The 24,151-nt window shown below is 47.1% G+C and overlaps 1 protein-coding gene across 6 annotated transcripts in view; it reads right to left on the bottom strand.

Annotated features, from left to right (window-relative positions):
- Positions 1-22,771, bottom strand: part of PLEKHG3 (pleckstrin homology and RhoGEF domain containing G3) — a 45,398-nt gene extending 22,627 nt beyond the window's left edge. For 2 of the 6 annotated variants that reach the window (XM_069595110.1, XM_069595117.1), the window contains exon 1: positions 22,404-22,656. The gene's annotated coding sequence lies outside the window, so the exon portion shown is untranslated. Of the gene's footprint in view, positions 1-16,229; positions 16,289-16,550; positions 16,704-18,186; positions 18,289-22,403 lie in introns of those variants that run through there. The other 4 variants (XM_069595116.1, XM_069595114.1, XM_069595112.1 and 1 more) reach the window with 4 other exon arrangements.
- Between the last annotated feature and the right edge of the window lie 1,380 nt (positions 22,772-24,151).

Here is a 24,151-nt window from a genome sequence, read left to right as displayed (position 1 = left end):
TCAATAAATTTCTGCACTTCTCCACTCCCACAGTAGTCAGACGAAAGACAAACAGTAGCCACAGTCAAGACCTGAGACAGTTCCTCCTTGTCTAGTGAGTTTCCAATTAGTCACTGCCAGCAAGTTTCCAATTCACCAGGAGGCACGCAGGAGCAGTGACTGCCCCTTCACCCCAGCAGCCCCACACTCTAGGCCTCAGAATAGGGACGGGAGCAGGGGCGTAGCTGCCCTGCCATGCCAATATTAAGTGACCAGCCACAAAAACTGGAAGAAAAGACCACTTTGGAGTTTGAAGAAGGGGCTATAGCAAAAGGGCCCTACAGATATCCCAGGAAAAGTCCACCCGGAGGTTTCATCGAAACTGAAGGCAAAGGAGAGCAATTACTGTGGATGAGAAATTGCTATTGCTCATAGCCAGGGTAGGTCACAGCTTGTCACTAAGCAGGAAAATGACACAGACACAATGTCCCCAGAAGATGGAGGGGATAAAGACCATGCTAGAAATCACAGACATCCTCCAGGCCTCACCTCTCCCATCTCCAGAGGCTGACAGGACCACCCCTCCTTATCAGCAAAATTCAGAGACCCAGCCCCACAAATTAACCATCTAGTTGCTCCCCGTACACCCACTATAGAGGGTGCTTATTTTGAGGCCGCCAACCTTGAACCACACCTTTAAGAGTTGCAGCATTTACTATTGCATCAGATTCAAAGGCATTGGAGAATTTCAGCGGGAAGCAAGTGGGAACAGAGGGGCCCACTGGATCTGAGTTCTCAGATGAGAAGGAGAGAATGAGCAAGTACCTCAGTACATGAGAGTCCAGAGAGCAGAGATTAAGTGCAGTAAACGGATTCACAGGCTTTGGAGTCAGGCAGACGTGGTTTGTAACCCAGTTACTCTGTTTTACTAGCTATGGGTGGCCTTGGGCAAGTCACTGAATCTAACCAAACTTCAAGTTCCTTTACCCATAAAATGAGCACAGCAATACTACCAACTTCACTGGTCTCCAAGAGCGAGAGGATACAAGTAGAGCAATTTGAACAACTGTCGCGCAGTATACCTTCCATAAATGGTAGCAATGAGAAGGATGGATGAGTTACTATTTGTCCATAAGCATCAGGATAAGAGATTTTTCTGATGCATGTCTAAAAAAGTAGACCCATATCTCAAGTCAATAATAGAGATACAAGTTTAATCATGTACCACCCTGACCTAACCCTCCCCTCTCCACTTCACCCTAATCCTGCCAATCATCCATCATCTATGATCCCAACACAGATTTGGACAATGATCTCTTAAGGGCGAATATAAAGCAATTCAGCTGGAAACGGAAACAAGTCTGATATCCAGGCCCCACAGAAGGTCAAACCAGAGATGAAGTTTGAATGAGTCAGTCCTCTGCTGTAGCAGGCAGGGCACATTCCTCTGGGTTCCGCAGGGAGAACAGGGCCATGCGGAACAACGGGCCTGAGCAGGAACAGAACTTACTCAGGTACCATGAGGTAGGGAAGCAATCGGTGGAAACCATCCTTGACACCCGTCCTTGGATTTTAAAGAAAAAATGTAATTCAACTCCAGGGTAGACAAATGAGAGAGCCAGGACTTAGAGGGGAAAGCCCCAGTGTTTGCCCATTTCCTAAATCACAGGGAATATCCAAGAGGGGAAGGCAGCAGAATGGACCTGAAGAGCCCTGGTACTCCAGCCAGCACGGCTCAAAACCAACGTTAGTTCTACTCCTAACTTGCTGGACGACAGGGAGGGGGGCAGTGAGCCATCTGTACCGCAAGGTTTACCCCCTCATTCAGGGATAAGACTAACAGCCCTTCCCAAGTCATGAGCTTCAGAATTCACTGCTCAAGTATATTCAAGCACCCACTTTGCACAAAGATACTGTGGCAGCCTTGTGGGTTGACACAAAGATGAATCACACACAGAACCCGCTCTGGAGAACAAATACTGTATCAGAAGAAACCAGACAAGCACATCAATGACCAAAGGAAGCAAGGACTTCCCCGGCAGTCCCGTGGTTAAAATTCGGTGCTTCCACTGCAGGAGGCACAGGTTCGATCCCTAGTTGGGGAACTAAAATCCCACAAGTCACGCTGTGCAGCCAAAAAATAATAATACTAATAATAGTTTTTAAAAAATAGACACATCAACAGATTATCCACAAACCAGTGCCTCAAGTGCTGGCACAGAAATGCACATAAACTCTGCTGACGGAAGAAGTAGAAAGTGCTACCTGGGGAACCCAGGCAGCTTTAAAGGAGTGACATTTTTGCTGCGTCTTGAATGATGACAAAGCTCCTGCCAGGTGAGGAAGAGCCCTAAGGGCACCTGGTACAAGGGTGGCAGCACGCGACAGTGGAGTCCTCAAAGGACCTGGACCACGCAAGGACCTGGGGCGTCTGGCAGCAAGGGGATGGGCACACCTGGGCCAGGCCTGGAAGACCCACCACAGAGACTCGGGGAGACAAAGTGAGAAACTACCCTTAAAATATACAAACTGCTAGGTGGTGCTATGGCCGCAGGGGTCTACACAGCCAGAATGTTCATGAAGCATCCGGAAGCCGAAGATGCTGGCTGTTTACAGAGAGCTTCAGGGAGAGAAAGAGATGGGGAGAATGTGCTAGGAAGAAGGGTGACACCTATCCCAACCCCTACGAAGTGGGAAGAAACAAGGCCCCCAGTAAATGTGGAGACATGAAACTACTCAGACACGAAATGTTTCTAAACGCAGGGGGGTGAATGCCAAGTCTAGAAACTGAGATGCCAGGGCTTAACTAGAAGGGAATCTTCCCCTGGGATTCCAGAACAGCAGCTCCCAGCTGGGGGCATTGTGTGGGGGCAGGGGGAGTCAGTGTTGCCACCTGAGGGTTTTACCCTTCCCCAAATTCCCTCCCCAAGCAAATCAGAATTAAGGAGGCTCCCCCAAACACAAGTTGGTCTTCAATTCCAAGCAACAGCAGCAGCCCCCCTTTATGAACTGCTGCCATCGGTCACACACCCTGATTCTCCTGACCCTCAGGAACAAGAGCAAGAGCTCCAACCAACACTCCCTCATTGCCCTAGATGCCGACCCTGAGCCTGGCACCTGACCCAGACAACTTAGGAAAGTAGGTTTTCCAAGGCATAACTTACAGACTCACACAACAAGGTCAATTCTCAAAGGCAGATGGCCTTTTGGAGAGCAGGGCCTCCTGCATGACCCTGTCCCTCAGGGATCCCTAACCCAGACCCCAGGGGGCCCCTCTGCACCCCAAAGTACCCGCCCCCACCCCACCCCAGATCCCTGCCTTCCCTTCTAAGGGGCCTCCACCAGGGAGGCCAGAGAAACTCATCCAACCAGTTTCCAGGTGGGAGGAGAGCAGCTTTCTCCTTCAGCTGAGCAGTTACACATGCAGAGGGGGCAGCTGTCACCAAACCCTAGATTCTGGGGCAGGCGGGTCCACATGGGCATGGCCTAGGTAGCAATCCTGTTCCTGGAAAAGCCAGGCCTTGATTCAGGGCTGAAACTCAAGGCAGGGGAGGGCAGCAACCTGCCCCTGACCTCCTGGCTTCTGCAGCCCAGAGCTCTGGGAGGGGTGGACAAGGCCCTGGTCTGGCGGTGTCCACCAGGAGAAGAGTCCGGGTCAGGGACAACATCCTTCCACCTGCCCAACCTGCCAGCACCCCTAGATTTTATCTAAAATAACCACCCTCTGTGGATTCTGGGAAAAGGAAACTTCCGGAAAACGTGGGAGATTAACTCTGCTTTTCCCAGGGTGTGCTGGGTCCCTCTACAAACAGCCCCTTCCCTAATCACCCAACTCCGAGTGTTCAGAGATCAGAAGACCCTCCAAAGCCCCTCGCAGAACCACGTGCAGTAACTCAAAGAGGAACACAGGATTCTCGCTCTTGCCCGGCCTCAATGGACACATCCCCTGGAAGAAGCCTGGGCAGGATTTTAAAAAGGGACCAACTCAACCTGTCCTCAGTTTCTGAAGGCCCAAGGGAGAAATTTAACTTTTGCCCCAAAGCCTGTGGCCAGCCGGGTTTCAGAGCAGAGTCTGGCAAGACTCGGAGGCCTTTGATAGTGCTGCTCCTGCCCCATTCGCACCCCCTGGCCTGGCCAGCCGGGTACCTACCGCTTTCCTCAAAAGGGCTCCCATCTGAGCACCAAGAGGGCCGCGTGGGGCCCGGGAGCCGCATTCGGCCCTGGCAGCCGAGCAGTTAACAGGCTTGGGGCGAGCAGAGAGCTGCCTCCAACAGCCTCGGGAATTAAAGCGCCCGCCGCCTCCTGCAAAACCTCTTCAATAAACGTTCTATTCAGAATCAGTTGCGCGTGTGGGTCATACTTTCTGCATTTCTTTCATTCCTGATGCCCGGGGGGCCCCTAACAGAGGAAATGGAGCTTCCCACCCCAACTCAGCAGGTCCCCGCTGGGTGAAGACCCAGGTCACAGCCCGGCCAGGTGAGCGCCACCAACCGCTGAGGATGCGCAAGTGTCTCCAGCAATTCAAGTCTGGGGACGCTAACTGCAGGAAGTCAAATAGTGAAGACACTTGAACAAAGCGGGAGCATTCACCAGCACAACAATAACCCATTTATGCAGCTCCTCCCCCACCTCAGGCCCTCAAAGCCTGAGGATATTAACCCTCACAACAGCCAGAGACAGAGGGGAGGGATGGCTGCAGCGGTTGGGAATTATTTCCCTGTTTTACGGATCAGGAAACTGAGGCACAAATGGCTCCCAAGATGCTGAGCTGGAATAACCTCAATAGCAGGCAATGTGGTAATAAACATTCTCTATAAACTCTGCCTACCACAACCGTTTGTGTGCTAAGTCGCTTCAGTTGTGTCTGACTCTTTGCGACCCTATGGATTGTAGCCTGCGAGGTTCCACTGTCCATGGGATTCTTCAGGCAAGAATATTGGAGTGGGTTGCCATTCCCTTATCCAGGGACTCGAACCTGAGTCTCCTGCATTGCAGGTGGATTCTTTACCGCTAAGCCACCGGGGAAGCCAGTGAGGCGGAGCTATTTACTCACTCACCAAAAGCCGTGCAGCAGGAAAGCCAGGGTTTGGCCGGAATTCCGGGGCTCCTCACTATTCCTCAACCCCAACATCAGTGGGGCCAGGAGATACAGCCAAAGACGGATGGAAACATGTCAACCCTGCCCACCTCGTGGGGACGCCTTCTGGCACTTTCTGCCCTTTTACAAGTAACACTATGCTCACAACAAGTTCCTACAGCATGGAGCAAACCTCAGAAGGAGGCCAACATGGAGTTGGCTGGGAATTCATAACCTGCCCATTGATGCCTCCAGATACCACTTCTGTGTCAACATGTGACCCAGGGGCCAGCACACAGGTTGCCTTCTCTACCGCAAGCTCACAGCAGGAGTTCTGATCCACACAGCTGACTCAGGCAATGGGCACGTGTCCTAACTTGTTTTCCGTGTGTGCTGCCTTCTTTACTCAGTCACAGCCTCCTCAAGGTTAAGAACCAGATCTTCCCAGGGTTTTGTGCATTTTCTTCCCCCAGGGCTTCTGATGCTCCAGTCCTTCCTACTGATTTTGGCAGCTGTAGGACTCATGCCAGAAGAAAGCTGAAGCACACAGGAAGGATGATATTTCCTGGGCTCTTGTAATGGGAGGAAGAGATATCTCCAGTGGAGACACGGAAAAAGGTTTGGGGATGGAGAGGCAAACTGTTCACCTTCTCTGCTGCCTGGTCAAGCTCAGCCCGGCTGAAAATTGCATCATCAGGGCTCAGATAACTTCCATTTAAAAACAGGACTACTCACAAATATTTGTTGACAGTATAAACCACACGCCAGGTGCTGGGGACACAGCAGTGAATAAGACAAATCTTTACTAGCATGGAGCTTACACTCCAATATAGAAGACGATCACAAAAGGTAGACAAATATCTGATATATTCCTGGACAGTGTTAAGTGTTATGAAAAAGGTGAAAAAGAGAAAAGGCAGTATGGGGGTGGACAGTGTTAGTGAGAGAGGCCTGGGAAGGCTCTGTAAAGGTGACTCGTGGCAGAGACCTGTATGACAGGAAGCAGCCAGACACACAAAGTTCCTCCGCCAATCTTTTCCTCTGCCCCACCTCAGCCCACCACCCACACATTTGGTATGTCCTAGACCTCATCATCATAGTAAAGTAAAAGTGAAAGTCGCTCAGTCGTGTCCGACTCTTTGCAAGCCCATGGACTATACAGTCCATGGAATTCTCCAGGCCAGAATATTGGAGTGGGCAGCCTTTCCCTTTTCCAGGGGATCTTCCCAACCCAGAGATCAAGCCCAGGTCGCCCTGATTGCAGGCAGATTCTTTACCAGCTAAGCCATAAGGGAACCCCATCATCATAGTAAGTGCAGACTTACGATGCTTTTAAGCATTCCACTATTTCTCAGCATAAAAATTACTAACCACACAATAAAGCAAACCATGACAAGCAAGTCAGAAGATGAAAGAAATTGATACTTCAAAAACTAGGAATAAAAGAAAAATCTGAAAAAGACTTTTGAAAAAGTACTAAATGGAAATAAAATAGTTGACCTTTGAACAATATGGGGCTTCGGGGCAGTAGAAATCCATGTATGACTTTACACCCAGCCCTCTGTATCCATGATTTCTCATCTGCAGATTCAACAAGCTGCAGATTGCATGGTACTGTTGTTACTGTTTAGTCTCTGTATCCAACTCTTTTGAGACTCCTTCAGCCCGCCTGAAAGAGGTGGGAATACCAGACCACCTGACCTGCCTCTTGAGAAACCTATATGCAGGTCAGGAAGCAATAGTTAGAACTGGACATGGAACAACAGACTGGTGCCAAATAGGAAAAGGAGTACGTCAAGGCTGTATATTGTCACCCTGCTTATTTAACTTATATGCAGAGTACATCCTGAGAAATGCTGGGCTGGAAGAAGCACAAGCTGGAATCAAGATTGTCAGGAGAAATATCAATAACCTCAGATATGCAGAGTGCAGATGGCACCACCCTTATGGCAGAAAATGAAGAGGAACTAGAAAGCCTCTTAATGAAAGTAAAAGAGGACAGTGAAAAAGTTGGCCTAAAGCTTAACATTCAGAAAACGAAGATCATGGCATCTGGTCCCATTACTTCATGGGAAATAGATGGGGAAACAGTGGAAACAGTGTCAGACTTTATTTTGGGGGCTCCAAAATCACTGCAGATGGTGAATGCAGCCATGAAAGTAAAAGACGCTTACTCCTTGGAAGGAAAGCTATGACAAACCTAGACAGCATATTAAAAAGCAGAGACATTACTTTGCCAACAAAGGTGCATCTAGTCAAGGCTATGGTTTTTCCGGTGGTCATGTATAAATGTGAGACTTGGACTGTGAAAAAAGCTGAGCACCAGAGAATTGATGCCTTTGAACTGTGGTGTTGGAGAAGACTCTTGAGAGTCCCTTGGGCTGCAAGGAGATCCAACCAGTCCATTCTGAAGGAGATTAGCCCTGGGTGTTCCTTGGAAGGAATGATGCTAAAGCTGAAACTCCAGTACGTTGGCCACCTCATGCAAAGAGTTGACTCATTGGAAAGACTCTGATGCTGGGAGGGATTGGGAGCAGGAGGAGAAGGGGACGACAGAGGATGAAATGGTTAGATGGCATCACTGACTCCATTGACGTGAGTCTGAGTGAACTCCGGGAGTTGGTGATGGACAGGGAGGCCTGGCGTGCTGCGATTTATGGGGTCGCAAAGAGTCGGACACGACTGAGCGACTGAACTGAACTGAGCCCGCCAGGTTTCTCTGTCCATGGGATTTCCCAGACAAGAATACTAGAATAGATTGCCATTTTCTTGTCCAGGGGATCTTCCCAAACCAGGAATCAAATACACACCTTCTGCACTGGCAAGCAGATTCTTTACTATTGAGCCCCATGTAATACTATAGTATATATTTATTGAAAAAAATCCACATATAACTGAACCCACGCATTTCATATCCAGATTTTTCAAGGGTTAATTGTATACAATATTGACATGTTAAACTCAATAGGTAAATTAAATAGAAAATTAAATACAGCTAAAGAAAGAATTAGTGAAATGGGGGGGAAAAAACTGAGGAAATTATCCTGAAATAGATGTAAAGAGAAAGATAGAAAATATGAACATTAAGAGACAAGATCCAGGGCTTCCCCAGGGGTCTAGTGGTTAAGAATCTGCCTGCCAATGCAGGGGACGTGGGTTCGATCCCTGGTCTAGGAGGACCCCACACGCCATGAGCAACTAAGCCCATGTGCCTACTGAGCCCGCACTGTAGAGCCCAAGAGCCCCAGCTATTGAAGCCCACACACCTAGAGGCCATGCTCCGAAACAAGAGAAGCCCCTGCTCTCCGCAACTAGAGAAGGCCTGTGTGCAGCAACGAAGACTCAGGACAACCAGAAACTTAAAAAAAGTAAACAAATAAATCTTTTAAAAGAGAGAGAGAGAGAAGATCCAAAGAGTTCCAGAGGAAGAAAAGGAAAAGAATTAAAGGAGAGGCAATTTTCAAAGACAGAATATATATGAATTTTCCAGAACTGAACACCTCGACATCTGTCCTCATATTGAAAGCACAACTAAGTTAAATTTTTTTTTAAGTCCACATTTAGACCTATCATACATAGTATAAATGCCGATTATCAAAGACAAAAAAGAACATCTTAAAGGATTATAAGGAAATACTATGAACAAACATATGCTAATGAATTAGATAACTTTGATGCCATGGAGAATGAAAAAGCTGGCTTAAAGCTCAACATTCAGAAAACAAAGATCATGGCATCTGGTCCCATTACTTCATGGGAAATAGATGGGAAAACAGTGGAAACAGTGTCACACTTTATTTTTTGGGCTCCAAAATCACTGCAGATGGTGACTGCAGCCATGAAAGTAAAAGACACTTACTCCTTGGAAGAAAAGTTATGACCAACCTAGATAGCATATTCAAAAGCAGAGACGTTACTTTGCCGACTAAGGTCCGTCTAGTCAAGGCTATGGTTTTTCCAGTAGTCACGTATGGATGTGAGAGTTGGACTGTGAAGAAGGCTGAGCGCCAAAGAATTGATGCTTTTGAACTGTGGTGTTAGAGAAGACTCTTGAGAGTCCCTTGGGCTGCAAGGAGATCCAACCAGTCCATTCTGAAGGAGATCAGCCCTGGGTGTTCCTTGGAAGGAATGATGCTAAAGCTGAAACTCCAATACTTTGGCCACCTCATGCAAAGAGTTGACTCATTGGAAAGACTCTGATGCTGGGAGGGATTGGGGGCAGGAGGAGAAGGTGACGACAGAGGATGAGACGGCTGGATGGCGTCACTGACTCGATGGACCCGAGTCTGAGTGAACTCCGGGAGACGGTGATGGACAGGGAGGCCTGGTGTGCTGCGATTCATGGGGTCGCAAAGAGTCGGACACGACTGAGCGACTGAACTGAACTGATGCCATTCCTAGACAAATTCCTAGAATGACATAAACCAATGAGGATTTGGGAAGGAACAAAAGATCTGAAGAGATCTGTTAACAAGCAAAGAGCCTGAATTAAGAATTTTTAAACTTCCAATAATGAAAAGCCTAGGACGCAATGGCTTCACTGGTGAATTTACCAAACATTTAAAGAATTAACAGCAATTCTTCACAAACTCTTCCAAAAAGCAGAAGAGGAACGAACACTTCCTACACATTCTATGAGGCCTGATAAAAGACCAAACAAAATATCACAAGGGAAAAAAAAAGCTACAGGCCAGCATCCCTTATAAATGTGGCTATAAAAATCCTCAACAATACACTAACAAACTGAATCCAGCAACATATAAAAAGGAATATACACTATGACCATGTGAATTTATCCCAGAAATACAGGATTGGGTTAACATCCAAAACCAAAAATAAATTAATATAATTTTAGATATTAATAGAATAAAATATAAAAACCATCTGGTCACCTTAAATAGACCCAGAAAAAAACATTTGACAAAATCTGACACCCTTCCATGATAAAAACACCACACAAGCTAGGAATAGAAGGAAACATCCCCAGTCTTATAAAGAACATACAAAAAACCCCACAGATACTTCATCTCAATGGAGAAAGAAGAAATGTTTTCCCCCTAAGATTAGGAATAAGACAAGAATTTCCCCTCATGACACTTCTATTCAACATTGTACTGGAGTTCTAGCCAGGAAAATTAGGCAAGAAAATGATATAAAAGACATTCAGAAAAAAAAAAAAAAAAAGACATTCAGATTGAAAAGGAAGAAGTAAAAGTATTTCTAGTTGGCTTAAAACTCAACATTCAGAAAACTAAGATCATGGCATCCGGGCCCATCACTTTATGGCAAATAGATGGGGAAACAATGGCCACAGTGAGAGACTTTATTTTGGGGGGTTCCCAAATCACTGCAGATGGTGACGCAGCCATGAAATTAAAAGACACTTGCTCCTTGGAAGAAAAGTTATGACCAACCTAGACAGCATGTTAAAAAGCAGAGACATTACTTTGCCAACAAAGACCCATCTAGTCAAAGCTATGGTTTTTCCAGTAATCATGTATGGAGGTGAGAGTTGGACTATAAAGAAAGCTGAGTGCTGAAGAATTGATGCTTTTGAACTGTGGTGTTGGAGAAAACTCTTGAGAGTCCCTTGGACTGCAAGGAGATCAAACCAGTCAATCCCAAAGGAAATCAACACTGAATTTTCCTTGGAAGGACTGATGCTGAAGCTAAAGCTCCAATATTTTGGCCACCTGATGTGAAGAACTGACTCATTTGAAAAGACCGTGATGCTGGGAAAGATTGAGGGCAGGAGGAGAAGGGGACGACAGAGGATGAGATGGTTGGATGGCATCACCGACTCTATGGACATGAGTTTGAGTAAGCTCCAGGAGTTGGTGATGGACAGGGAGGCCTGGTGTGCTGCAGTCCATGGGGTCACAAAGAGTCGGAGACGACTGAGCAACTGAACTGAATTAAATCCATTGACGACATGATCTCATGTATATAGAAAATCTTAAGAAATTCACTAATGAAACAATTAGTGGACTCCACTAACGAAAAGAATCTAGTAAGATGGAAGGATACAAGAGCAATACACAAAAATCAATTGTATTCCTATATACTAGTAGCACACAATCCAAAATGCAATGAAGTGAAATGCCCTGGTGGTCCAGTGACTGGTACTCTACACTTTCACTGCCAAGGGAATGGGTTTAACCCCTGATGGGAGAACTAGGATCCTGCAAATTGAGTGGCTTACCTTCTCCCCTCAAGAAACAAAACAATCCCATTTGTAACAAAGCATTGAAAACTGTGGAATATATTTAACAAAAGGAATGTAAGAATTGTATATGGGAAGCTACAAAACACTTGAAAGAAACTAAAGACCTGAATAAATGGAAGGATATCCCATGTTCATGGATCAGAACACGTAACACTCTTCAAGTTAGCGATACTCAGTAAATTAATTTACAGACTCAATGTGATCTATTTCAAAATTCTAGCTGGCATTTCTGTAGAAATTTACAAGACGATCATAAAATTCGTATGGAAAAGCAAGGGAGCCAGAATAGCTAAAACAATCTTAAAAAAGAACAAAGTTGGAAGACTCACAGTTCCCAACTTTAAAACTTATTACAAAGCTATAGTTATCAAGACTATATTGACATACAGATAGACATATAGATTAATGCAACAGAACTGAGAGTACAGAAATAAAACTCCACATTTATAGTCACCTGCTTTTCATAAGGGTGTCAAAACCATTCAATAGGGGAAGAATAGTCTTTTCAACAATGTTATATTCACAGCTATATTCACATGCATAAGAATGAATCTGCATATCTAGTTCATATCATGCACAAAAATTAAGTCAAAATGGATCACAGACCTAAATGTAAAAGCTAAAACTATAAAACTCCTAAAAGGAAATTTAGAGGTAAGTTTTTGTGAACTTGGGCAAGCAGTGGTTTCTTAGATACAATAGGAAAAGCACAAGCAACAAAACAAAAAAAATAGATAAATTCAACTTCATCAAGATTTAAAACTTATGTTTCGAAGGCACTATAAAGAAAATGAAAAGAAAGTAGACTAGATCATGTTACAATGTATACAAATATTGAATCATTAAGTTGTATATCTGAAACTAATAATATATCAATTACACATCATTTTTGAAAAATTTTTAAAAGAGAGACAGTGAAAAGATAAATCACAGAATGGGAGAAAATATTTGTAAACCTGATAATAGACTTGTATCCAGACTATATAAAGAACCCTTACAACAACAATAAAATAACCCAATTTTAACATAACAACAATTTGAATAGATATTTCTCCAAAAATATATACAAATGGCCAATAAGCACAAGAAAAAATGTTCAACATCGTTAGTCATTAGGAAAATGCAAATCAAAATCACAATTAAATCCATTTCATACTCACTCTAAGATGGCTAAAATCAAAACCATGTTCAATAACAAGTGTTGGAGAGGATAAAGAGAAATTAGAACTCATATATTGCTGGTAAGAAATAGTGTAGCCTATTTAGAAAACAATTTAACAATTCCTCAAAAAGTTAATTTATAAATAATCATCTCCCAGTAGGTCATATAGAAGCTAGGAGATCTATATGCTGCGTACAAAAAGTTGCACACAATTGTTTATAGCAATATTATTTATAATACAAAAAAAAGTGGAAACAGCTCAAATGTCTATCAACTGAAGAATGGATAAACAAAATGTAGTAAACCCATATAATGGAATGAAAAATGGAGAACTGATAACCTGCCACAACATGGATGAAAACACTATGTTAAGTGAAAAGGCTAGTCAACAGAACGATACATTGTATGAACTCATTTATGTAAAAGGTCCAGAACAGGTAAATCTAGAAAGATAAAAGTAGACTAGTGATTGCCTGGGGCTAGTGGATAGGGGAAATGACTGCAAAAAGTACAGTTTCTCTTAATAAACTGTGATAATAAAAATGGCTTAGATAGCAGGCTTTCCAGTTGGCACCAGTTAAAGAACCTGCCTGCCACTGCAAGAAACTTAAGAGACTTGAGTTTGATCCCTGGGTCAGGAAGATCCCCTGGAGAAGGGCTTGGCAACCCACTGCAGAATTCTTGCCTGGAAAATCCCATGGACAGAAGATCCTGGTGGGCTATAGTCCATAGTGTCTCAAAAGAGGTGGACATGACTGAGGCCACTAAGCACACACGATTAGACAGCAGAGGGAATTCCCTGGTGGTCCAGTGGTTAGGACTCTGCACTCTCACTGCCGAGGGCCCGTATTTGATAGTGAGAGATTTTACTTTCACTTTTCACTTTCATTCATTGGAGAAGGAAATGGCAGCCCACTCCAGTGTTCTTGCCTGGAGAATCCCAGGGACGGGGGAGCCTGGTGGGCTGCCGTCTATGGGGTCGCACAGAGTCAGGCAGACTTAGCAGCAGCAGCAGCAGAGAACTAGGATCCCACAAGCTGAGAGGCAGGGCCGAAAGAGGAAAAAAAAAAAAAGATTAGATAGCAGGGATAGTTATACAATTCTGTGCATATATACTAAAAAATGGGTAAATTTTAAGATATGGGAAATATATCTCAATAAAGCTATCGAATCAACTCTTGAAAAGTAAAGAGTCAGCAGGAAAAGTATAGACTGCTTAATAACTAGCACTGGGAAAATTGGCTATTTCTCTGGAAAAAATAAAATCAGTTCCATCTTACAAGGCTGAGTGGTTCTCAACCTTGGCTGAACATAGAAGTTACCTGGGCCATTTCATAACCATGCCCAGGCCCTACCCCAAGATATTTTCATTTTATTGGGCTGATCTGAAATGAAGCTCAGACAGTAGTACTATTTTAAAAAGCTCCTTATGAGGCTCTAATATGTAGCCAGAGAGAAGAACCATTGTCACATACAGAAAATACACTCCAGATGAATTTAAAATGTTAAGAGTAGAAGCAAAACTTAAAAAAAAATTTTATATCCCTGGTGGTCCAGTGGTTAAGAACCCACCTTCCAATGCAGGGCTTCGAGGGCTTTCCTGGTAGCTCAGTGGTAAAGAATCCTCCTGCCAGTGCAGGAGACAAGGGTTCAATCTCTGATCCAGGAAGATCCCACATTCCGAGGAGCAACAAAGCCCATGGGCGACAACTTTATTGAGCCTATGCTCTAGAGCCCAGGAGCCACAACTGCTGAGCCCACATGCTTGCAACTACTGAAGGCTGCGTGCTCAAGAGACACCACAGTGAGAAGCCTGCACACCGCAGCTACAGAGCAGCCCCTACTCACCACAACTAGAGAAAAGCCCGCGCAGCATGAAGACACAGCATGGCCAAAAATATATAAATAAAATTTTGTATTGAAAGAGTGAGAAGACCTCGAGTTACAACAAAGAGCACACATACTACAACAGAGACTCAGAGCAGTACAAACAAAAAATTAAAATTAAAGAAAATTTCTAAGAACCCATTTAATAAAAATCAGGGTAGGAAAAGATTTCTTGATATGAACAAAAGACTGGCAAATGTGACAACATTAAAATTTAAATTTCCCTATGAAAAATAACTTTAATCAACTTAAAACAATCCAGAGCTATATGTAATGAATAAAACCCACAAAAGACTATGAATCTGCCTGCAATGCAGGAAATCCAGGTTCAATAGCTGGGTCAGAAAGATCCCCTAGAGGAGGAAATGGAAACCCACTCCAGTATTCTTGACTGAAGAATCCCATGGACAGAGGAGACTGATGGGCTACGGTTCATAGGGTCACGAAGAGTCAGACAAGACTGAGCAACTAACACTCACTTTGTTTCATTTAACACTTATACATAGATTTTTTTTTTTAATTCCTAAAAATCATCAAGAAAATGGCAACTAGAACTCTGAAAAAGTACCAAGAACCTGTAACTTGTCAAAGCATGGGGAACTAGGAGCAAGGAAACAAAGGGTAGAGACTTTACATTACATTCTGGGGCTTGAATCACATGGATGTATTACTTGGTTTAATTTTTTTTTAATGCAAAAAGCAAAACCTCACAGAATTATAAACATGGATTGGCAATAAACATGAAAAATGCTCATCCCTATCTTCAATCAGAAGTGCTAATTTTAAGGGGCAGTTTATAAAATAATTTTAAAATTACATCTACTAGATTACAAGACACAATCCAAATGTTAGTGAAATAGGGGCTCTTGTGTTTCTGGTAAGAATGTATACTGATTCACAAATCATGCAGGGACATTATTTGGCAGTATCTTCAAAAGCACAATTTATAACCCCATAATCCTACCACTGACATACGTGGTAGAAAAGATTGACACATGGATGATAAACACAGGATACTGGTGAGAAAAATGGAAACAATGTAAAAGTCTGTCCATAAGGAAGCTATAATTATACAACAGACACCATGTAACAGTTCAGTGAATAAACTAGATTTAAATATTTCAACATGGATAAATCTAGACAACAATGTTTATTCAACATGATGCTATACATCTCAAAATCAAAACAACAGGAAACTATAAATTACTTACAAACAGTAAAAACTATGAAGACATGCATAGACGTGATAAACACCATATTCAAGAGAATGTTACTTCTGGGGAGGGAGGAAAGAGAAAGCAATTAGGAGGAAAAAGAAAGCATTGACTGCATCTGTTTAACATTCAAATGACAGAAATAAATTGGAGAAAATTACCATTTGCCAGATCTGGATGGTGAGAAGACAGGAGCTCCTACGCAGGGGCGGGCCCCACCACCCTGGACATGACTGGAACGACCAGCATGGAAGCTGAACAGCACAGCACAGCACCCTTCAGCAGCATCCAGAACCCAAACAAAGGAACAAAAGCTCCTGATGGAAAGAGGCCTGGGATTTTTGAAATTGCAGCTCCTCCCTAACATTTTCTGGCCTCGGAAATGTTGTGCAGCACTCAGGTAGAAGCTTTTTAAAAAATGGAAAGCGCTCTCTGGGATAACTGGCAGTCTGCTTTGGGTGGAGCTGAATTAAGTTTGGGCCCATCCTGGCTCCACAGTAACACAGTAAAACCTTGACCAGCTGGAACCCCTGCAGAGAGAGCTATCCAAAAGGCACATTTTTTTAAGAGTGTGCCCAGTTTCCAAAGAGTCTGGGGTAGAGCTCACATGTGCTCTAGAGTCATCTAGAAGTTCAGACCTCATCTCTGCTAAGTCTTAGCTGAGATCCCAGAAAAGTGACCTACCTAGTGTGAGCGGATTCAGTTTCTTCTTCTGTAGTTGAGGGTACCACCACCTACTATGCCTTGTTGAGAAGATTAGTGATATTACCTAAGAGTCAACACTTAAAAAATTGTAGTCAATCTGACTGGGACATCTTTCAAAAACACGTTACACACTTCCTGCCCTCCCTTCCCAAATAGTCAAGGAAACATCATTTAACCTCCGCTTGATGACTCAGGGTCACAATTACCAGCAAAGCATCAATTACCAAAATGATGATGCCCCCCAAGGCCAAGGTGTGCCAAGCCACTCCCCCGACATAAACAATGACCCCTGGCTCTCACACTCATGCCTGTTTTCCACGGTGTCTTGTTCTCCATCCACTCCATCAACTGTCATTGCACTGTGGTCACTTTTTCTTCTCTACATTGGTCTCTTTATACTCTCCTTTGCTGCTGCCTTTCAGTTGTAGGCTTGGAAACTGGATGACACAACTCCTACATAAAAGTTAAACAGGGTCTGAGGGAGCTGGTGTGAAAGAAAATGCAGGCACTTGAGTCTTAGTCGACCTGGAGACCTTCCTGGCTACTTGCAAATAAGCAAGGCCACTGGGTGGCCATGTTGTAAATACGGTAGAAGAGGGCTTACAGGACATATTATGGGATGAACTATTTTCAAGACTAAAAGCATACTCCACTTGGGACACAACATGCAAGGGGCAAACTCTCAGCAGGCCTGGGAGGACTGGTCCCAGTGACCCGAGGCACCCTTTCACTTGTCCAGGCTAGAGGAATACAGAGCTGCCTGCCCCTGTGCCGCAGGTGTTGACCACAGCTTCAACTTCTTAGAATCTTCTACTCTACTAGGACAGAGTAGAACATTTGTGAAGAGTGTGAAAATGTATCTAATTCCTAAAGTTTCATTCACACAGTAGGATTTTATTTATTCACCAAATGTTTACTGGAATCCTACTATGCAGCAAGCACTGGAGACGCAGTGATGCACAGGACAGACAGAGCCTGCAAGAGTACTGGTTCCCTTTTCCTGTCAATAAATACTTGCCATCTATTGCTCAAGAATCTCTGACTTATACACATATGCGCACACACTTATAGACAAACATACATACACATGGTCTTGTGGCCTAGGGAGCAAAGTTTTTTAGAGCTTCCAGTACCTGTAGAACCCATCTTTCCTCCTGAGATCCCGTTACCATAGTGAAATAGACTTGACTCCTCTAGCATCCCTCCCTCCATTCTCAGCCAAATTCCAGCAACAACTAGAGCAACCCTTAGTACCCTCAAATTCTGTTTCCCAAAAGGCAACATGCACAGTTGCCACTGTGCCCACTGGAACCTCATTCAAGTCCTATGGACGGCCCCAGAGTCTGCTCAGCATGAAACAGAGTCTAAGAGTCCTTAAAAATCCATTCCTTGAGCTTAAGCCAGGAGGCTTCCCCCCCGCCGCCAGAGGCTAGCAAGAGAACTGTAAAAAGTCCCATTCTCTCTTGGGTGGCATTCCCAGACGGCAACAGTCCATCCAGGGCTAGGCTTGACCCCCACCACTGCCTTCTTCCTCTAACTGCATGGTATAAAAACTGGAGCAGATGAGATCACGGAGCCCAGACTGTTCTCATGATGGGACCCCAGCACAAGCTCATCACACCCTGTAGATTACACTGTTCTCCATGCTATATGGGAACAAAGATGGTTCCAGCAGAGCTCCTGACTTCAGAGAACTGCTAATCAAAATAAGAACAGAGCAAAGACCCTGTTCACAAGGCCAGTCTTTATCCCAGACAGCCAACACCCAGAGGGGTGGCCATCGACTCTGGATGTACCTCCTTCGGATCACAAACTAGTTAACCCTGCCCATTTTCATTCTCCTCTGACTTGAGGTCACCCAACATCACAAAATAGCTTGAGGCTGGTTAGGGCCCCCCTGGAACTTCCTCTGAAGCCAGATTACACCTAGTTTTACCCGGTCTTCAGGCACCCACTGGTAGGCTCAGAAAGCTCCTTCACCTCAAGGGCCTCCCTGGCTGTCCGGTAGCTGAAACTGGGCTCTCAGAGGGCGCGGTCTGGCTGATGACCACTTCCCCAGCCCCCGCCCTCCACCGCCCATCGCTGCTTCCTGAGCCCGGCTCGGCCCCCAGGAAACCGCTCCCCGCTGCTTTTGACAGCAGCTATCTTTGAGCTCAGGCACCTCCCTTTGAGGTCCTGATTCGGCTGAGAAGGGAAAAGACTCTTCAGATTGGCTGAATGGAAGCAGAGCTGAGCAGAGTCCAGCCAGACTCAGCACTCAGTGTCTGTCTGTTCATGTTACTTGAAATTCTGGTCCATGGTGGAGCCTACTTGAAACTTTTTCTGGGGCTGCCTGAGCCTCCATGAGCACCCATTTGCACCTCTGCAGGCTCTCCTCAAACAGCTCCACCCACCATCTGCCCAGCCTTCCCTGCCCCTCCCTCGTTTTCACCAGCCTTTTCTCTCTGTCTCCCAGCAGAATTCATCTTACAGACGTTGGGGGAGAGACAGCTAGCCTTTCCAGCTGTGAGGCAGGGTAGAGAGGCCAGGGATGAAGGTGTGATTCATCAGGGCTGGTTGGAAGCAAGGAAAATTCCAGAGCAAGGGAGGATCAGGGCTGCCCCCAGTTCACCCTAGAAGCAGCACACACACCTGGGAAGCCCACATCCTCAACAATCCCCCAGCCTTGATTCTAGGAGAGGGTTGAAGAGTCTCACCAACTACAAAAGTCTGCACTAAGTAGGGTTTCCATTTTCACCTGCCTCCAATTCCCCACTTGCTTCAAGCTTTTCATTTAGCAATGGCAATAAAGAGCTTGGGCTACCCCTGCAGAATTTGGTTGGAGAAATAACAAAATAGAAGACTCTCACTTACTGAAGACCTCTACAGACTCTGCGAAGCATCAAACAGACGTTAGCTCATTGTTCAGTCTCACAAAACCGTACGTGGTAGGTATGATGACTAACTCCACTTTACAGGTGAGAAACACAGGCTCAAAGGAGGTTAGCACCGCAGGGCTAGGAAGCTGTCAAGCCCCACAGTGAGTTCCTTGAACTGGGTTTCAAGAAAAGGAAATCAGAGACAAGGAAAATTCTTCCTTCAGGCATTATTGAAGAGCCCTTCCTCGGGATGTCTCCCAGGACACCCCATCTCAAACACCATCCCTCCCACTCCATGACCCTACCCACTCCATGACAGCTCACATCCACCTTTCCCATCACATTACTCTGCTCATCATTAACTTGCTTTTCATTATTTATCTTGCTTGTTGTTGGCTTCCCCCACTAGAAGACAGCTCCATGAGGTCAATGACTCTAATATACTTTGTTCACTGCCGTGTCGCCTGCGTCCAGCATTGTATATAGCAGATGCCAAAAAACTCTTGAATGAATGAAAGAACCCTTTAAAATAGAACGAAGGGGTGTGAGTGTAGAAGAAAAAGAGGATGATCCATCCATTCAGGGTGGATCTGGTGAGAGAAATCTGGCCAGGGTGAGCTGGGGGCTTCAGATGGAACCTACAAGAGGAAATGAAGGTCTGCCAGGTCCCCGGTGGACTCCAGTAAGGCCTTCCTGCTGGCAGAAGTGACTTCCAGCTGACAGGGCCCCAGCCTGAGGGCTTCTGCTGGGGAGGGCCGGCTTGCAACTCTGAAACAAAGGCCTATGGACACGCAGCTGGCCAGGACTGAGCAGCCGCTGGGTCCAGAGGGGCAGCCTGGGGAAGGCAGGGGGGAACAAATGAGCTGAAGACAGCCCTCAGGGCAGCTGCAAAGGCAGCACCTCCCAGTGCCCAGAGTCCCCTCAACCTCTCAATACAACCAGGAAGAGCTAGATGGCTTCCCGATTAACCCTTCAAAGTCAGTGCTCAGCCTGGGCTTGAGGCAACCCCCAAGCTTGGAACCAGAGCCTTCATAAGGTTCCAAGAAGACAGCAGAGGTGAAGGGGCAAGCCGTACATCTGGAACACAGTTCCTTTTCCCCTCCTGCCCTGGACAGCCCTCAGGCCATGGCCTTTGGCCACTTCCAGCGTAAACAGAGTGACCCTGGGATGGCTGTCGATTTGGTAGGGCAAATGTTTACCCTAGAGCTGAGCTATTACAGGCCGGGAGAGTGTCCACAGTTGGCTCCTGGTATCTACCATCTCCTTGTGGCACACATGGGACGTTTCCAATAAACTGTAAAACTCCCGGGGGCTCCTCCTAGCCACACTGAGCCTTCATTTTGTATGGGAGTTTATGCAGCACTTTCCACATACCTGGCTTCCTCTGATCCTTACCAGGCCCCTCTAGGAGGAAAAGTAGGCAATACTCAAGAGGAAACTGAGTCAGAAAAACACTTTGTGACTTAGGTCATGTTGGGAAAAGCACAGGTTAGACCATGAGTCCCTGTCTGCCCACTAGGAGCTCGGCTCCAATCACCTCACATCTCTGGGCTCTGCTGCCTCCATGTGTAAATGGCACATCCAGGGTGCCTTCCAGCCCAAATGACTCAGTCTTTGATGCTACACAGTAGAGCCAGTGCTAGGCTTCCAGGCCAGGGCTCTTCCCACTCTCTCCCTGTCCCACTTCCAATTAAAATCAGTAAAAACAAAACAAAAACAAAGCTCGAGGCAGCTCTTCAGCACATCACTCTCTGCTTCTAGGACTTGGCTTACCCCAAGCCTACTCCCTGACCCAGCCCCAGAGCAAGGTATCCCAGGTTTAGATATCCAAGGGGCTGGGAGTGGGGGCAGCAGAGACAGAAGCCTATTAACAGTGGGAAGATGAGGCTTCCCAGGACCACAGGGAAGAGGATAACAGAAAGAAGGGGTACAACTTTTCTGGGTTCTTACTCCCTAGGTTTTCTGCTGGAAATGGTTAGGGTGAAGTCACTCCCAGTTAAGCCACTCAGCACTCCATCCCTAGAGGATGGAATGGCACTTGCCTGAAGGGAGGCAAGCAGTGCTCAGCGCGCAGAACCCGGGGGGCTGTCATTACTCTCCCTGCTTATTATTTCTTTTTTTTTTTTAATTTCTTTTGTGTGTGTGTGTGTGGCCTTAGAGCCTTAAGGACTGACTCCAACCAGAAGAAGCTTTAGGCAAGTAGTGTAGTCCAGGAATTTCTCATTTTCCAAGTAAATCTCTCAGTCAAGAATTAGAGTACCTTTTCTAAGCTAAATCTTCAGTGAAGAGTCCCAAACTTGCAAAATTCGCCTGCTTATTATTTCTTGAGCAAGGTTGGTCTGACTGAGCTGCCCAGAGGTGGGGCTGAGGAGACTCTGGGAACCCCAGTTAGGGTTCCCTGGAGGATGATGCGGTCCGGATCGCCTCCTGGGGGGCCCACGACGGTAGACAGGCAAGTGACTTCTAGGATGAACTCTTACAATGGCCACAATAACACCAGCCGCCCACCCCAGGCCACACCCCTCCCTCCTCTCACTATTACACTTCCCACTCCGTTCTTCCTTTTGTTTTTCAAAAGTAGCTCCAAAGAGTAAAAGTAGCTACCCGAAACGTCTTGAAATTGGCACGCCTTCTCGTAGCTTTCCAAACCAAACGGCTGAGAATAGGGAGAAAATGAACCAAACCGATTTTGGGAGTGGGCGAGGTCGAGGTAGACAGTGGCAGGCAGTGGCTTCTGTGCTTTCGGCTCCCCAACACCCCACTTCTGGCACCCATTCTAACCCCTCCAGGACGTGAGCTGAGATTCCCAGAGAGAGTACCGTATGGCACCAACCCGGAACAGGCTGCTGGCGCCTTCGGGCTCCCGGGGTCAGAGGCGTGGATCCTCCCCCAAAAGGGTCCACCCCGCCCGGGCCGCAATCCGAGGCAAGGACCAGCCCTCCCGCAACCTAGCGCGCAGTGGGCGCGGGTGGGCGCAGCCTCGCGGGCTTCCCGAGTTTCAAATTGAGCCTTTTGGAGCCACCCGGCCCATTCGCTCCTCTCGTTTCCGGGGTGGGGGCTAAAGCACAGGCAATGTCTCCTGGCACGATCCTCCCGCGCTCCAGCCCTTGGCTAGGACGGTCGCCCTGGAAGCAGCCCACGCGGCCCCGGGCCCCCTTCTGCCTCCCGCGAGTCCTCACCCCGCAGGGCGCTGGGCCGGGTGCCTGGGAGGGTGCGGGTTTCAAAATCACCCCGGGCACTGCCGCTGGGCCGGCGGCGCTGGCGGAGGGCGCGGAGAGAACCGAGGGACACTCACCGAGCACCGGCTGCCCCACCGGGTCCGGAACGCAAGGCGCGCGAAGCCACCCAGGTGCCGCCGCAACGCAGGCGCAAGTTTGAAAGTCGCTCCGGGAAGGGGCCGAGACTGCCGGCCGCTCCCGCCCACCGCCAACCCCTTGGCTGCCGGGGCGCGGCCAGCTGCGAGCGCGGCCCCCGGGGACCCCAGCCCGCGCGCGCCTTCCCAGTGCTCAGCAGGAAGTCGGGGCCGAGCCGAGCTGGAGCAGCCTCGGGAGGGGGCAGGGAGACTGGGAGGGCGGACCAGGAATTTTTCCAGTGGGTGGAGACTTGGGCCGGCGGCTGGAATCCCGCGATTGGCAGCTTGGCGGGGGCCGGGGGAAACCTCGCGGCACTGCGAGCTGGAACCCGGGGTAAAAGCTGGGACGGCGGCGGCGGGGCTCGCGCGCTGCTAATGATTAACGCCGCAGGTGGGGTTCGCGCCCGGAGGAAGGCTACCCGCCCGGGAGTCACCTAGACGGGCTAAGACACAAAGACGCACGTGGGGTGGGGGCCGAGGGGGTCACCCTGGTGTCACCGCCTCCCAAGAGGGCACCGGACGGCCTAAACGGCCCCGATTTTACGAACAGGAAAGGTCCTAGAGTGGGGATCGAATTTGGGAGCCCTGACCCTTCCAAAGCCGGGCACCTTGGCTTTTCCGAGTCAGAAAGTCACGTCTTGAATTCCTCACCGAAATTCGGTTCCCGTGACCCTTTACAGATGTTAAGTCCAAACCTCTGAGAAACGAGCAAGAAAGAGATGAAGAAGCCGAAAACTTGGAGAGTCCCCCAAGATACTGTTAGATGAGAAAAGCAAGAGGCAGAACCCCGTGTAATAAAAGACCCATTTTGGTACAACGAAGAGAAACTGTCCCCTGTTCTGATGTCTGTATGTAATCATTTCGGCATGGGAAGGTGCACACCTGGAAGTGAGGGGCTGAGGGCGGGACGGAGACATTCAATAAGGACCCGCTGGCTTTTGAGCAAGAGCATAAACTTTAAATAAGCCGGAAATAATTCGTCAATAAAGGTGCTAAAAAGGAAAAAAAAAAAGATGCTGTCCCAGCACAAGACAGGAAGAGAAGCCCGGGATGGGAGGAAGGGATGGGACACGGGCTTCAGAACCTCTGGGTATATTTGACATTGGTGTGTAAACATTAAGTGTGTCTAGTAAAGGACGAATATTCCTGTTTAAAAAAACAAGCCCCCCCAAAAAGAAAAGCTACTCTGGGAAATGCAAGCCCCAGGTGATTTACAGGGAGGGGAGGGGCGGGCGCGGAAGGAAATGGCTTTCAGGTGACTTTGAAACTGGATCTAGGCCGAGGGTACGAAGACTGCGGCGCTCCCGGCTACCCACGGCGGGGGGAAGGGGTAGGCGCTGGGCCTAATCCGCGCGGGAAGCCGGGCGCACATTCCTCTGAGAGGGAGGGTCGCACATTCCTGCGGGAGGGAGAGCCTGCTCCAGCCTAGCAGAACCCTGCCCGCCCCGAAGGGGAAGGTGAAAGAGATTGCGGAAGGTGGGGGCGGGGGCAGGATCGGAGGTAAACAGCCACCGCGGCTCAGCCAGAAACGGTCTCCAGGCTCCGAGCTCCGGGGAAAAGAGAAGCCCCAGTCCTCTCCTGCGTTCCAGAGTGTAGTTCAGCCTCAGGCTTCTGCTTTTTCTTTGATCCTGCTTTCTTCTCTGATCACCCAAATCCTATCAGTCCTGCCCATCTCAGATTCCAGCTTCCAA

The sequence above is a fragment of the Ovis canadensis genome, chromosome 7 (assembly GCF_042477335.2).
Source record: "Ovis canadensis isolate MfBH-ARS-UI-01 breed Bighorn chromosome 7, ARS-UI_OviCan_v2, whole genome shotgun sequence".
Taxonomy (NCBI): Eukaryota; Metazoa; Chordata; class Mammalia; order Artiodactyla; family Bovidae; genus Ovis; species Ovis canadensis.
The sequence above is the reverse complement of the archived record's forward strand: the minus strand, read 5'-3'. Positions and strand labels throughout refer to the sequence as shown.